General features: G+C 44.0%; 1 long non-coding RNA gene across 2 annotated transcripts; it reads left to right on the forward strand.

The window, feature by feature from the left end:
* Positions 1-308: 308 nt before the first annotated feature.
* On the forward strand, positions 309-7,784 carry LOC137145244 (uncharacterized). Of its 2 annotated transcripts, none has more exons than XR_010917613.1 (2): positions 309-363; positions 7,034-7,784. It is a non-coding gene; the product is annotated as an uncharacterized lncRNA (long non-coding RNA). The 2 variants fall into 2 exon arrangements; XR_010917614.1 differs by lacking the exon at positions 309-363 and adding an exon at positions 2,764-2,871.
* Positions 7,785-15,062: the final 7,278 nt, after the last annotated feature.

Here is a 15,062-nt window from a genome sequence, read left to right on the forward strand (position 1 = left end):
CCATTATGTATGGCTGCAGCATCTCTGATGAAAATATGACTGCTATGTCGACATACAAGCACAGTTCTTATTAGTGGCATATGGAGGGTCTCTGGCGCCCAGGGGCCAAGCCTACTTGACAGGGCCAGACCTGATGGCTATAGGAGAGTGTTGGAAGGTATATAGATTAGCCCCAGGATCAACAAATCCTCGTTCCCTGTGTGATTCAGCTGAGGTTACTCCAGGGAATTAGGCCAATTAGGCCAGTTAAGGGGCTTGCCCCCAGCAGTTAAAAGCCTCCCTGTCAGACAGAAAGGGGAGCTGAGAGGAGCAGCAGCGCAGTGCTAGAACTTGAAGTGATTGTTGTTGCTACCACAACACAAGGTACAGGAGTTCAAGAGAAGCCCGTCTGGGCAGGGCCCAGGGTCATAGGCACAGAGGCCTGAAGGAGGACCTGGCCACCCAGACAACTGAGTAATGGAGTTGAGGTGGGGTGACCTTGCCCAAACAGGGGAGGATCACAGGGACAGAGACACCCACGGTGATGGGGGGGACCCTCGCCCCGGTTCCAGGAAGCGGACCACAAGCTGTGGGGCCAAGGACAGGCGACCCAGAGAAGGTAGTAGCTCTCCCAGGACTAAGCAGTTTTGAGGCTACTCCTCACAAGGTCCCTGGGTCAGGGTCCAGGATAGAGGGCGGGACTGGGCCCCCCCTGCTCCCACCCAGCCATACCACCAGCGTAGCCGAAAAGGCCAGCCCTTCATGATGGGCGGGGGGCACAGGAGGCTCTGCACCCCTCTGAGCCTCCTGCACCCCCCATCTCCTGCACATCATGAAGGGCCGGCCTGGTGCCCCCCCTCAGGCTGGTGCCCAGGGGCCTGGCCACTTTCCCTCCCACTCCCCCCCCTTGGTACACCACTGGTTCTTATAAAGGGAAAGGTGCAGTACCCAGAAAACAAAGGCTTACTGTTTGGTAGCTATTTACAACATAGGATCATAGCTAATGAGAACCAAGTACAAAGAGAAACACAATTGTATTGCTCTGTAAAGCATTCTGTACGCTAATATAAAGAGAAATTGTTACTTTTTTTTTTTTTTTAAAGAATCAATTTCTAGTCCTTTTCATTGCAAAGATAGACTTAAAAATGCTAGCATTGAGTTTGGCAGTAATTTTTTCCCCCTAAAAGTCATGGAATAATTGCTACTCCTCAAACATACAACCTCCCACCCCTCCGATTTAAGGACCTTGAAAACCAGGGTCACAGGTCCTTCTGTTTTTGAGAACCTCAGTAATTTCAAAGCTGTTGAGGATAATTCCACCCAACTTGTCAACAGTAGCACTAGGGCAGGGGTTCTCAAAGTGGGGGTCAGGACCCCTCAAGGGATCACAAAGTTATTATGGGGTGGGGGGGTCACAAGCTGTCAGCCACCGTGCATGATGGCAGTGCGGCTGTTAGCCTGGTGCATGGCTGACAGCCATGGCTCTTCAGAGCTGGGTGGCCAGAGAACACTCTGAAGTCTCAATCTCTGCCTTGGTTTCCCACTCTCCCACACCTGTAAGAATGAGGGGGAAATAACGCTTACTCACCTTTAAAGCATTTTGAGAAATACATATGAAAGTCACTATCCAACTGCGAAGCAATTTCCTTTTTAATACTTAGCAAAGGAATGTTAATATTGGAAAGGGACTCCGTCATGGTATATGTACATTATTATTTTTGTGAGGTTGATTTCTGTCAGAAGAAAGGCATCTGTATGTTTTTGTCATGAGAAAGCAAACCTGGGACCAGGTCAATAGCACTGTTGTGGAAAATTCAAACATCCTTCAGACAGGAGAGTGCTCCCCAGAGCAATATTAATCTCATAGTTTAGGGCTGTAAACAACTAGACAAGAAGCTAATTTAGAATATAATAGGCTCTTAACCATATGTTTTGAACGTCATGCATTTCTAAATAGTTTCAACACCTTGCTTTCCTGGTCATTTCAGTCACGGATTAGGTGTTAAACTGGTCATAATGTGATGTAAATGCTCCAGATTAACAAATCATGTTAGCAGATAGTCTAAGTAGCACAGAGCTAGAATATTTTTTGCATTTCCCCTACCCACTTTGTGTTTCTACAATGAGAATACTTCATTCTGGACTGTGGCAGCCCCAATAGCGTCAAACATCAATGTGCACCATTTGTTGACAGGACTCAGATTAGGAGATATGGCAGATACCAACCTCCCTAAACTGGACACTATTTGCTTCCTCCCTTCCCTTATTCTCGGTTGAGAATCTGGTTCCAGGTGGCACCAGATTCAAAACTGCACTGGCAGGACAGAATTACGCCAGTCTCAGCCAGCTGCAGTACTTCCCACCAGAGAACAAGCACCACCTCCTGCTCCAATATCAGTGTTGGGGAGGATCACTACTGAGCCCCCAATCAAAGGGAGAGGAGCACCACTACAGGGAGCCACATATACAGGGTGTGTGTGTGTGTGTGGGTGTTGTGCACCACTCTACCAAGCTGAGAGGATGCTGTTGTGGAAGGAAGGGACTTGGAGAAGAGGCCCTGGTCAGAGAACCTAAGAGAAGGGAAATGGAGCTGTAGCTAAAGATCCTGTACAGAACTGGTGGGAAGGCCAAAGAGGGAAACTAGGTGAAGAGTGGGCAAGGGAGGAAGATGTGCCGGGAAGGGGGCAGGGAAGAAGCCACTATTAATTTTTCCCAGTTTGACTCCCTTGTGGTAGGTCTTAAACAGGGTTTTATTCCAGTCACTTGGAGTTCTATCTGATACCACCACATTCCCAGCTATCCAGGGAAACCACACGAACCTAAGAGCTCCCAAACAGTCAGAGGCCAGAACTGCTTACACTGCGCACCCTGGATTCTGTGGACAGGAAACAGGTAGAATGCATTCCTTCCCACTTTAACAAGCATACCTCCTTTCTTTAAAGGTCTAGGCACTGATCTTCCACTGGTTTAGACAGCGCTCCATTGACTTCAATGGATTTATGACAGTTTACAGCAGATGAGAATTTGGCTTCTACTCTTTAATGAGGCCCAGCTGTCAGCCTCTCCCTCCAGGACTGACAGGATGTACTAGCTTTTCAGGGTGTGGCAGGTACTTTTCTCCCTCTGAGGAATCTGCTTAACCTCAGCCTCCCTTTGCTATGGCCAAGGAGTGTAAATCCTGTAAGAACTGCCATGAAGACCATATTTTATAGAGTAAAATAGATTTTAAAATTGACAGGATGCCTATTCACTGACATTACCTAACACGACTCCCGTGCTCACTTTGGGATGCCTGGAGTATGAATCACACTCTATTCTATACTTGCACACTTTTATACCATTTCTTCTCTACCTGCGTTCTCTAAAATGCCTTCACAAATTCACTGTCTTATCCTTCTTGGCTTTGAACTGGACAAGGGCAAAAAAAATCCTACATCTTACTAAACTGATTTACACAGGCATGTAAGGTCAAGCTTAATCCCTGTGTTTTGTGTTACATAATGAAACCTATCAGAGCAGGCGTTCAGTTAAGCTTTTTTGTGTTACACAATTTTTTTGTTTATTACTGCATTCCTCCCCAAGGATTTGTGGCTTTATTGATTTTGGTTATGTGGCAATATTGAAATTCATTTTAATTCATTTGATTTTGCATACCATGGCCCCTGCACATACAGATGTGAGTAGCTTATGTGAGTAGTCTCACTGACTTCTTAAATGAGTAAAGTTACTCGTGAGTGTAAGCCTCTGCAGTACCAGGGCCCATGCCTTTAACAACCATTATACACTGTCCTTAAATATTTTGGGTCTGATTCTGCATAACTCCACTGAAATCAATGGACTTATGCCAATGTGAAGGTGACGTCAGTAGGCTTAGAATCAGGTCCATTGACTGGAATAAATAAGTAACAATGCTATTTCTCCAGCTAGCCTAAAAAAAAATCTATGAAGTTTAGTAGTAATATCTGTTTATTAGTTTCAGAAAGTAACTTCTAATATAGAAGTTCTCCCTTGCTGGTGGTGATAGCTTCAGGGTTGTTTTTTTCCTCTCCAATCCTTGCTGTCTCTAATTATAATATATTTTGCACTTCTATAGCGTCTTTCATCTGAAGATCCCTAATTATTTTACAAACCTTAATTCATTAAACTTCACATCATCCCTTAGATGTAGATGCTTATTAATGTACCCATGTTATGGGAGGGCAAATTCAGGCACAGCAAAATTAAGTGGTTTGCCCAAAGTCACAAAGCAAGTCAGTGGAAGAGATAAGAACTGACCTCTACAGGACCCCACTGGAAATACACCTGCTCGATGATGATTCCCAATTTTCAATTACATTTTGAGACCTACCAGTTAGCCAGTTTTTAATCCATTTAATATGTGCCATGTTAATTTTATATCATTCTAGTTTTTTAATTAAAATGTCATAGAATCATAGAAGATTAGGGTTGGAAGGGACATAAGGAGATCATCTAGTCCAACCCCCTGCTCAAATCAGAACCAACCCCAACTAAATCATCCCAGCCAGGGCTTTATCAAGCCGGGTCTTAAAAATCTCTAAGGATGGAGATTCCACCACCTCCCTAGGTAACTCGTTCCAGTGCTTCATCACCCTCCTAGTGAAAAACTTTTTCCTAATATCCAACCTAGACCTCCCCCACTGCAATGTGAGACCATTGCTCCTAGTTCTGTTATCTACTAGCGCTGAGAACAGCCTAGTTCCATCCTTCCTGGAACCTCCTTTCAGGTAGTTAAAAGCTGCTGTCAAATCCCCCCTCTCTCTTCTCTTCTGCAGACTAAACAAGCCTAGTTCCCTCAACCTCTCTTCATAAGTCATATTCTCCAACCCCCTAATCATTTTTTTGCCCTCCACTGGACTCGTTCCGATTTGTCCACATCCTTTCTGTAGGGGGGGGGCACAAAACTGGACACAGTACTCCAAATGAGGCCTCACCAGGTGCCAAATAGAGGGGAATAATCACGTCCCTTGATCTGCTGGCAATGCTCCTACTAATGCAGCCCAATATGCCATTAGCCTTCTTGGCAACAAGGACACAGTGCTGGCTCATATCCAGCTTCTTAGCCACTGTTACCCCCAGGTCCTTTTCTGCCTAACTGCTGCCTAGCCCGTCGATCCCCAGTCCGTAGCTGTGCATGGGATTCTTCCGTCCTAAATGCAGGAATCTGCACTTGTCCTTGTTGAACCTCATTAGATTTCTTTTGGCCCAGTCCTCTAATTTGTAGGTCACTCTGTATCCTGTCTATCACTCCCCAGGATCGTGCACAATACCTCTGAAGATCAGATCCAAATTGGCTACTACCCACTTCTGCAGTAGCTTATTCATTCTAACAAGGCTCACAGCACTTTCATGGCTGCATTAAGTCTTCTCCTTTTTACTGAATGCTGTTCTGAATTAAAATAATCTGTCTGCCGACCCACCCACTTCAGCCCCCCTTTTCTTATTTTCATCCTAAATGCTACAGAAATTGCTTTCCTGGGACTCAAACTAATTTATGCAAATTGTTACAGAGCATTACCACTGCTGATGCCACTACATTGGTGAGATGGTTAATTATCAGGATAATGTAATTTGTCTGCCCTCAATACACTTGTGCTGCTCTTAAAAGAAAACAAAAGAAGCGGCATCAGTGAGACCAAAAAAAAAGGAGAGAGAATTCAGTACCCTCTTAACAACAGCCATAAAGGAAATAAAAGATTAAAGGCCATTCCCAATACAACTGGCATGCAGCTTTGTCCGGCACAGAAGTTGAGGGGGGGGTTGGAGCTTGGCTCTGCACCTGGCCATATTATTCATCAGGAGATAAATCCAGAGGTCCTTCCTTAATTTTTATTTAGTTACTTTTACTTCAGTAGGAATTTCAGAGAAGCAAGAACTGAGTAAAACTGAGGACCAGTGGCTAGAGCATTAGAGTTGGATTCAGAAGATTTATATTTTATTCTCAGCTCTGCCACTGACCTGCTGTGTGATCTAAAGCAAGTCATATACATACTCTGTGACTCTGTTTCCTCATCCATAAAATGGGGATAACTATGATTATTCAATATTGAAAGTGTGGTTGTTTTGGGAAAAGTGACAGTAAAAATATCAGCTCATTCAGCTTTTATGCTGTGTGTGTCTCCAAGTGATATTTGCTTACTTTCTTCTGTTAGGGCCTGTGCAGCTATGGGAGAGCGTTCTGGGAACTGTTTTGGTTCCCACATGAACAGATTTTTCAGCTAAGTCCTGACAGCAGTTGTTTACTACAGGGGATGCTGTAAGGTGCAGAAAGAACCAGCTTGACTTTCAGATTCCAGACTGTATCTGCAGAGCTGCAACTCAGAAGAAAACGTTTTTTGCTAACTGAATATATTTGATGAGAAGCCAATGAGAGAATAATAATGAGGGATGATGTCATACAATGCACCCTTTCCCAGGTTCACAAGGACTGATCACAAAACTCATGCAGTGGGAGCAGGAGCAGGCCTGATATCACTTTCCAGTCACTTTTCTGACTGCATCTGCAATTTAACTGGATTAACTGCCACCTAGGCTTGTGCATCATTTACCCAGATAATTGTCCTTGGCTGGTTGAACATTGTAAAGTGTTTATTTTTCCACTAGAAAAAGTCTCTCTCCCTTCAATCAAGCACAGTTGCCTCAACCTCCATTTCCAGTTGTTGAGATTCCAAACAACAACAACAAAAATCCCCTGGGGCTTTTCTGACACTGTCAGTAGGTGCTTTATCAGCAGACTCCATTGAAGCTATTGCAGATGGCAGCCATCTTTCATCTGTGGCTGGCAGGTACTAAACCAACCTGTATGGAGAAGCCCTGAGTGGCTAGTGGCATGAAGAAGAGGAGGGAGAGATAGAGACCCAGAGAAACACATGAATAGCAGTTGTGCCTCTTGAATTAGAGCCAAAACTCCACAGATGCTCAGTTGGGAGAGACCCATATGGAGCCCCTGAGGCCGGGAGCCATGGAGACGTAACATATTTCCTAGATGTCTTCCCATTTTAATTGCTGAAGTAGTCTCTTTTCTTTATCTCAACAGGAGCTGCAGCAGGAGAACAGAGATACGTATCTTGGCTGCTCTTCTATTGTAAAACCATCCTGACACGGGGAGTGGGAAATTAAAATCAGCTGCCAGACACTTTACACAACTCTCGGCTCCAGTCCAACCAAGAAGAAACAAAAGAGGCAACAGGAACACATTCCCTATTCCCAGTGTCTCTGATTCAGACTAGTCCCAGGCATGTGCAGTTACTGCAAACTATATACACAGATAACAGTCCAGTGGGATGAATGGAGCCAATATAAATTTAAAAATGAAATCTATTGTTGGTCAGTCTGTCCCCTCTGTTTAAGGGGAGAAGACATGTTGACTTTGTATAGCACTATAAGTGAGGCCCGGAGGGCGGCAGAGGACTCAAGTGCAGGAGACAGGAGCTTTATATAGGATAAAAGAAAAATTACTTCTGTTCCATTAACCTCGAAAAATGATTTAGAACCTCTCTCCCCTGACTTTTATTGAATCCAAATTATAGCAGGGTTATCATCATCTATGTCATCTCTGCCTTTTCTTTAGCAGGCTTGATTAAATAGGTCATCATTGTACAGTCCCCCCTCGCCCCACCCCTCCAAAAAAAGGCAATTTGAACAGTTTTTTTCCTTTTAGTCTGCATTGGAAGAATCCTTTTGCAAAATGGCTCAAATGAGGCATTTGGGATGTAATAGTAGCATTTATCCCACTCTTCTTCACTGGGTAATGCAGCAGGGATGTGCACAAACATGAACAGAATGCTTTTCAGAACTCTTTTTGGGACCTAAATATCAGAGGGTGCAAATTTGTAACATTTGTCCATCCACTTCTGGTGGCCGTGATGAGGCATAGCTCAGGATGGAGTGGCAAAAATGGGCTCACACCAGTTTTGCATCTCAAGGATCCTGGGGCTGCTGAGGACAATTTCAGGGCTCCTCAAACAATTCTGAGGTGCAATGGCCTGTGAGACACAACCAATCAGGTCAGAGTAGCTGGAGTGCAGAGGAGAGTGGCACCATCCCCCTTCTTCCCCTGATGTGCTCCCTCCTTCCCCCATCCTTACACCAACTGTGGATTCTCTCTCTTGCGAGGAGATCAGCTCCTTTCCAGCCCATTCAAGCTGCAGAAGCAGATTAACAGGGTTAGAATGTCACCCCAAACTGGGGCCTAGAAATCAGCCTCCTGTGATTTCAAATTTGGAACCCTTTCTATGTTCAGGCTTTTTTGGATCTGAGGAGTTGGTTCAGCTCATTATGGAGATAGGGCCAGACAATATTTTGATCTAGACCTACATTCAGATTCTAAGCCCCACCCAAAACTCAGGGATGTTCAGATTTACAGTTTTGGTTTGAGCCCGTTTCTAATTTACATCTTGCAACTCAAGAGCGTTCCCTCACCAGGACAGCTCCAAAAGGTACTGAGAGCTGAAGCAGAGACTCCCAAATTCTGCTGCCTGGAGCACTTACTGGTGATCTGCAGAATTTGCAGGCACAAAGTGATGGGTTTTATTCTGTCCTGCTGCTTCTACAGGTGTCCAGATTCTTCTGCTGCTTCTGCTAGGGCAGCTGTTGCTACAAGAAGAGGAAGAGAAAAAAAACAGGAACTTCCCGTAAAGTCTGGAACCACCAGACTGCAGCTGCCAACCACTAGCAGGAGAGGAATGCCTAGGAGAGAAGGGAACAGTAGAGCTAGGCAGGATGTTCAGAGCGACAAGAGGTGGCTTGGGAGAGGAGAAGAGATTGAGGTGGCTGGGCCAAAGGGAATCAAGTGGCAGGGACTTGCATGCAAGGCAAAAGAAGCATGTGTAGGGAGAGAGGAGGAAATGGGAATCAGGCATGACCAGGGGGAGGAAAGAGGAAGGATGGAAAGGACAGAAAAAATAGGAGATGACAATGGGCTGGATCCTCAAAGGTTGGTAGGCACCTAATTTCCATTGGAATTAGGTGCCTAAATACCTTTGAGGATCTGAGCCAATGTGATTAACTTTCTCACAGCAAAACACTTAGGCACAGATTTCAAGTGACTAATGATTTTGGTTGCCTCAATTTCTGGGCAACCAACGTGAGACACCTTAAAGAAATCAGATTTTCAGAAAGTGGATGAGCACTCATTCTCTGAAAAGCTAGGTCCCTTTAAAGGTGTCTCAGGCTGGGCACAAAAAATGGAGGCATCCAGAATCACTCGTCACTTTTGAAAGTCTTGGCCTTACTATATTAAAGGAGTTAAAATGCATAAATTCTGTCATGACTACTCCCTGGGAGCAGCTGCTATTGTTGCCACTGAAAATGGGAAGGCAGGGTAGTCCCACAAGGCAGTCTCTTGAACTGTGGTCCCTGTTATGAAAGAGCTTCAGCACACCTGACAAAATACTCCATTTAATAATGGGGCAAGAGGTTGATGCTGAGCTGTGAGCATTTCCAGAGATGGGCATATCCCAGTGGGATGGACAAATGTAGGGAGGCTTCATGAGGCTTGTGCAGTAGGAAGGAGGAAGACTGAAACCTCAAATGTTCATAAAATGGGAAGATAGAACAAAACCATAGACCAGGAAAGTTTTAAGAGTCACAGCTAGGGGGATGAGTCAACCAAGCCTGGACAAAAGTCCAGAATCCAAATACTGGGCTCTATAGCATCCCAGTAATATCCATAATGTTTCATGGATGATATTAAGCCACAGGACAATTTAAATATTTTAGCTCTATAGCTTCAGAGTATAACTTTTTTTGCTACCCAAGTCATATTTTATCTCTATCCACCCTCGCCCACCCCCACACTCCAAGAGCTGATTTAAATGCAACTCTTCAGAATCTGTTCATTAATATTAAACTCCATGTGTGCATTTCCCTTGGCAAAATAATCTAACTACTGGAATCCTTTTCCCTGCTACTGCAGAGATGATTCGTGCATCACTGAAAGACAGAGAGAGAAAGCTAAAAGAAAAGCTAACAAGCATTAGGGGGAATGTAGGTGACTTCAAACAAACAGAACTGGAGGATTGTGATGAGATACAAATTGAAAATGAGACAAAGCATTGGCATGCTATCCTTCCACACACAGAGACAACATCATTCACCTTGTCTAATGAACACTGTGGAACAAAATGGGCAAAGAGAGTGGACTTGGCTGCACTGAATAATATTCTAGTGCCAGTTGAACTAATAGGTAAATTTAATCTGGTGATGAGTGGACATCTTTGGCATGCACAGCAGAAAGAGTCCATGATTATTTCATAAGGCAGAAATGATCTGAATTGCATTTATGGAAGGGGACACCTGCAACGTATTTTTCAAAATAAATTAAATCATATTTTCCCCACTCACTGTATTTATAATAAAGCACCCTCTTGGAAGCTTGAGACTGAAATCAGTTTTCCTAATGAACCCTCTTCCCCCACTCGGTTGTCCCCCACTCCTTCAGCCAGAGCCTGAATATCTACACCACAATTAAACAGCTGCTTAGCCTGAGCCCCGTGAGCCTGAGTCAGAGGACACGGGCCAGCCACATGTTTTAAATTGCAGTATAGACAGACCCAAAGGTCTAGGTCTGTGAGGTGCTTAGTACCCCTCAGTTCCCCTTGGAATCAGTGGAAGTTAAGGATGCCCAGCACACACGAGTTAGAATCAACTCACAATAAAGTTACTAGAAAAATTCCTATTGACTTTAATGGGAGAGGGATTGAACACCAGCTGGTTCAGCCTCACAAACCCTTGCGAGAAGTCAATGAAGCACAGGGATTACTTCACTCACTGCTGAAGCACAGTGCAAGGCACAGTTGTAGGGAGGAAAGTGAAGAAGAATAGCATATAATTGGAACTGCAGGGGAAGTTTAGGGAAGCAAAATGCAATGACCTGAGCTGGCATAAGTCCAGGAAAGCAGGAATACCAGCTCTTCTGTTCAAATTTAGATTTGGTTTGGGGCAAAAGGTTTGGGTCAGTTCTTATTTTACCAAGAGTGCTTCACCCATCCCTAATTCATAGAGGTAAATAAATTAATACGTAATAATCACTTAGTAATAATGTTGTACATTTCTGTAACACTTCTCATCCCAACTCCTACTGCATATTCTGGTGCAATGGTTAGTTTATACATGAGCCACTTGCACCACTGAAATGCAGCCTTCTCTCAGGGTGAGGGTGACATTCATCCAGCACAACAGGGATCAGGATGGGGGGGGATAAGAAAGGGAGATTAGTGTCTACATAGAGCCAATAGCATTTTGTGGTCAGATTCTCCAAGGTTTTTAGTTACCTAAAGATGCCCTGGCACTTCTGAAAATCCCAGTAGGCACCTATCTGCATCTTTAGGGGCCTAAATACTTTTAAAATCAGCCTCTTGGTTTTTAAGGTCTCATCCAAAAGGCCCAAACATAATAAACCATATGGGACATAGTTTGTTGTCCTTGGATGGAGGAAAGATCTATTCAGATATTTGCCCTGAAGTTGCTTCAGCTTCAGTCTTACCTACAAGAGGATGTTCATGACAGAACTGAAATGCTCTCCTACCTCTGAGCCTCATGTGCCTGACACTTTTGCAGAGGGTGCAATATGTATGGGTGGGAAGGAGCCCCCTTTCATGGCCTGTATGAGGGCTGGGCAGATTTACAGTTCCTGCACTCAGGGACTGCTCCATAGGGAAACTGCAGCAGACATTCTATCTCCAGAATGGCTGCCCACTGAGTGTAACTGTAGCACACACAAAACACACACACACCTGACTGGCTAAGAACTGTTTCAGGCAGGTAGGGTCCATCATTAACAATGTTGCATCACATCTTAAAGACCCAGACATCAGAGTGATCAACGTGCTAAGGAGTAGACAAAAGGTGAAGGGAAACATTGTCTGAGCTTAAAGTTCGCTTGGGCAGTTTAGAAGGACAACGTGGAAGAGAATAGCTACATGGCAGGAATAGTTTCAAGATCCAGAATGAATTCCTAACTGCATTTAAACTAAACACGTTTCTCCTCATTTATACTGTCAGACCATTAGTGGGATTGAACACATTTATCTCTGAGGTAATGTTAAAAGAGGACCCTGTGAATTCTGGCCCTCAATGAGGTACATTTCCTTCACCCTCCTACTTCCATCTCTGTGGCCCTAAGCAGCACATTCCTTCAGGCTAGAGGAGAAATGTCCCCAAACCACAGCTACACTGTCTATGATATGCTGAAAAGGGCTTCTGGTGGCTTCAGGAAGTCCCTTACTCCAATTCTCCCACCACATTGAAGGCAGGGAGTTGAGAGGGGATGTCCCACAGCAGGATTGGCCTCTTTCAGGAAAATACCCACAGTAAGTTGTCAAATTCCAGGCAGTGCCTTTATGTAAGGGCTCTGGGGCTCTGTTTTTAGGTTTAAATACAGGAATAATATTCCCAACTTCAAATGTCAAAACTAGGGTTAGTCACTGGGTGGGGAGGAGGGAAACGGTGCAAGTGTCCCATGCAGAGGCCTGCATTTTTATGTGGGTAGCCACCTGATGATGTTATCCAATCAGAAAACCACTAATTTAATTTTTCCCACATCTAGTTCACAGCCACCTTGAAAATAAAAGGCTTTCAAATGGCCATTGAACAAAGGAGCTGCCCAAGCCCTTTCTGCTGCCAGAGTCCCTCCACCTCATGTAATATAGAAATATTGTTTACAAAGTTAGAGCGTGACTAAAGCAGCATTCCTGCCTGGTCATGGTCAATGCCACCAACGATGCATGCCAGCTCCTTACAACTTAGAAATGCACGTTAATTTTAGTTTGTAAGCTCCTTGGAGAAGTTAAAAACTTCTACAGAAAATCATTAACTTTGACATGAAACCTGCATGGCAAATCCCACCCAGTTTTTATTCTGTTAGTAGGATATTTTGCTATTGTCTGCTTTCACTTTTAGGGGGGAAAAAAAGCTCAAATTAAACAAAATAAAAAACCTGAAACTGAAGCTGGCCCACCTTTGTTCCATTTCGTCTGATTCTGGAATGTTCTTTGGCAGCTCCTCCACTAAGTGATACTCAAAATCAGGGTAGAACAGTGTGACTAGTTCAGTATTAATCATCTAAAACTCTACAGGCACATATCTGAGCCAGCCAGAGCAATACACAGTCCCACCTTGTGAGCGACAAGAGTTTAGAGGGAGGGAGATGTGGATTCCATGCTCCGATAGTTCAGTGATGAATGTAATATCAATTACCAGATAGCTAATATGCTGTCAGACATTTGCATAGGCTAACCACTTTGTACCTGCCATCAGCAAGTGGGTTCATAAGTGATATAACCAAAATACCAACCAGATTACCAGATTTCAATTGAAATCCCTGTTTACACACAAGTGTGACACTGTGAATCACCTATGATGGAAGTGTAGATTGTCTTAAACGCCACTGCCTACTTGAGCCATCCAAGTGCAGTGACTTACACAGACTAACCAGACTGATACCAGTGCGTCTGACTCTGGCCCTTTGACTTTTGTTTTGCACTGCACTCATTTCACTGGGCTTGATCTAATGCCTACTGAAATCAATGGGTCTTTCCACTTCAGTGGAGGTGCTGGATTGGATCCAAAATGCAGTAAATGTTCAGAGTGCAAAACCATAGGATACTTGAAAAAATATTTGGGAGAGAAATACTACTCTTACTTCCCCATACCCTATAACTATCCTAGAATCACAGAACTGTAGGGTGGAAGGGACCTTGAGAAGTCCTCAAGTCCAGCCTCCTGGGCAGGACCAAGTAAACCTAGACCAATCAGAACAACAGAAATTGCCAGTCACCAGGAAGCTTTGTGGTGCAATACCCCAGTTCCACAATTTACTCACTGGGCACTGGACAGCTCAGTCAGGAACTTATTCAACAGCAAGGGAAAGCAAAGACTCATGTCTGACTGCGTGCGCCCTGCAGTACTAGTTTATATCATTTTTAGGTAGAGAGGCTCCTGCTTGTTTCTCAGTCATTAGCAACTAACACACACCTTGTGACTTTTGGGCAAAGAACATTGTAAGAATAAATAGGATTCCATTTTCCAGGTACATTTTTCTCAGCCCACCAAGAACAATAAAGGCCTGTCTGCATAACATTCCTTGAAAGCTGTTGTCCACTGAATAAGGCCACTGGAGAGGGAGTCAGGAGGCTTGAGTGATCTGCTACTGACCTATCATGTTGACCTCGGGCAAGGCATTTCACCTCTCTGTACCGCTTTTCCCCTCCAACTGTTAAATGGGGATGATATTTATTTCCTTCTTAAAGCACTCTGAAAGCTATGGATGAAAAGTGATATATATAAAAACTAAGTATTAATGCATTTAAAAAAAAATCAACATGAATAGAAGCAAAACAGCCTGTATAGCATGAAGTCATGATGAGTAAAGTTGTTATATAATAAAAAGGAACCGGTATAAAAAAATTTAAAATATCGAATTACAGCCTGCTATTGTTCCCAGAATTTAACTTGCTCTGTAGCAGACTTTGTACAGTGTTACAATTTGTTATTTCCCTATGTCCAGGTTCCAGAAGATAATGTAACAGCCATTTCCTCTGCAGAAATTCTTTAGCTGAAAGAAACTCAGAACAAATACATGTAAACAAACACTTCTCTGCGGGTTTCGTCTGTTACGATCACTATTTATTATTTGCATGGCCGTTTCATTTACAAGGTGCTTTCCAAAACAGAGGGAAAAGTAGTGCCTTTGCCAAAAAGGTCACAGTCTCAGGCCCTTGTCCAATACCCATCAAAGTCAATGGGTAGGGCCTGATCCCTATGTAGACAAGATATACAAACAATAATAGGCGCCCGACGCAAAGCCCCATTGAAGTCAATGGAAAGACTACCACTGACCCCAAGGTCTTTGTATAAGGCCCTGTAGGAACAACGAAGAAGCGAAGTGTGAAAGGGGATGGTGTGTATCATGTTAGTCTTTTTTCCTTTACAGGACCTACAGTCCCAACCGCTACACATCTGGCCATCAAACCATTCCCTCTCCCATATTCCTACCCTGCTTTTCTTTCCCCCATCCTCTTTAAAGCCAGGACACTACCTCCCAGGTTACTCTTCTGTGCCAAAGC

This window comes from Emydura macquarii, unplaced genomic scaffold (assembly GCF_026122565.2).
Source record: "Emydura macquarii macquarii isolate MOO-44397 ecotype Brisbane River unplaced genomic scaffold, CSIRO-AGI_Emac_v2 contig_3517, whole genome shotgun sequence".
Taxonomy (NCBI): domain Eukaryota; kingdom Metazoa; phylum Chordata; order Testudines; family Chelidae; genus Emydura; species Emydura macquarii.